The sequence below is a fragment of the Cebus imitator genome, unplaced genomic scaffold (genome assembly GCF_001604975.1).
Source record: "Cebus imitator isolate Cc_AM_T3 unplaced genomic scaffold, Cebus_imitator-1.0 Scaffold131, whole genome shotgun sequence".
Lineage (NCBI taxonomy): Eukaryota > Metazoa > Chordata > Mammalia > Primates > Cebidae > Cebus > Cebus imitator.
The window spans coordinates 1592487-1593870 of NW_016107446.1; positions in this window are offsets into that span (position 1 = coordinate 1592487).

Consider the following 1384-nt stretch of genomic DNA (forward strand, 5'->3'; position numbering starts at 1 on the left):
GGCTTTCTCCTTGGTGAGTGCTGACTTCCTAAGACCTAAATCTCGCCTTGAATTTTCAATACAATGTTCAGTAGAAGTAGTGGTGTACATTCTTGCCTTGTTCCCAATCTTAGGGATTAAGTCCGTCTTTCACCATGAAGTTTGTTGTTAGCTGTGGCCTTTTGAAGATGTTCTTTATTGGGTTAAAGAGATTCTTGGCTGGGCACGGTGGCTCAGGCTTGTAATCCTAGCACTTTGGGAGGCCGACGTGGGTGGATCATGAGTTCAGGAGATGAGGCCATTGTGGCCAACATGGTGAAACCCCATCTCTACTAAAAATACAAAATTTAGCTGGGCATGGTGGCACACGCCTGTAGTCCCAGCTACTCGGGAGGCTGAATCAGGAGAATCGCTTGAACCAGGGAGTCAGAGGTTGCAGTGAGCCAAAATGGCGCCACTGCACCCAGCATGGCAACAGAAAAAAAAAAAAAAAAAGAGATTCTCTTCTGCTGCTGGTTTGGTGGGAGTTTTTTTAAATCATGAATAAGTACTAAATTTTGTTAGAGGATTTTTCTACATCTATTTTGATCACACATTTTCTTTTCTTTTTTCTATTAATGTGGTGCATTAATTAAGTGATTTTCAAGTGTTAAATAAATCTTGCATTTCTGGGATAAAATCCACTTAATTGCCGTATATAATCCTTTTACTATGCTGCTGGATTCAGTTTACTAAATTTTAAAAATAATTTTACATCTATATCCACGAGGAGCAGAATATGTAGTTGTCTTTCCTTGTTATATCTTTGTCTGGCTTTAGTACGAGATAATACAGTTATCATAAAATGAGCCAGGAAACATTCCCTCCTTCTCTATTTTCTGAGAGAGTTTATGTAGGATTGGTATTATTTCTTCCTTAAATGTTTAGAAGAATTCACCAGTGAAGCCATCTGGACTTGAGCTTTTTTGGTGGAAGATTTTAAATTTCTAACTCAAATCATAGAAGAAATCTAATAATTTTAAAACTTTTTGTAAGATTTATGTCTTTCTAGGAATTTTTCTTTTTTATAAAAATGGTCTAATATGTTAACATCAAGTTATTCTTACTCATCTCTTCTAATCTTTTTAATTACCATAAGGTCTGTAGTGATGTTTCCTCTATCATTCTTGATTTGGTCAATTCATGTCTTCTTTCTTTTTGTTGCTCAGGTTAGCTCAGAGTTAGCTAACTATGACCCATAAGCCTAATCTGGCTTCCAGCCTGGGAGTTAAAACTGTTTTTACATTTTTAAAGAGTTGTAAAAACCAACAAACAAGCAAACAAAAGACACAAAGAAGAATATGTGATAGAGACCATTATGGCCTGCAGGGCCTGTAGTATTTACTCTCTGGCCCTTTACAAAAAA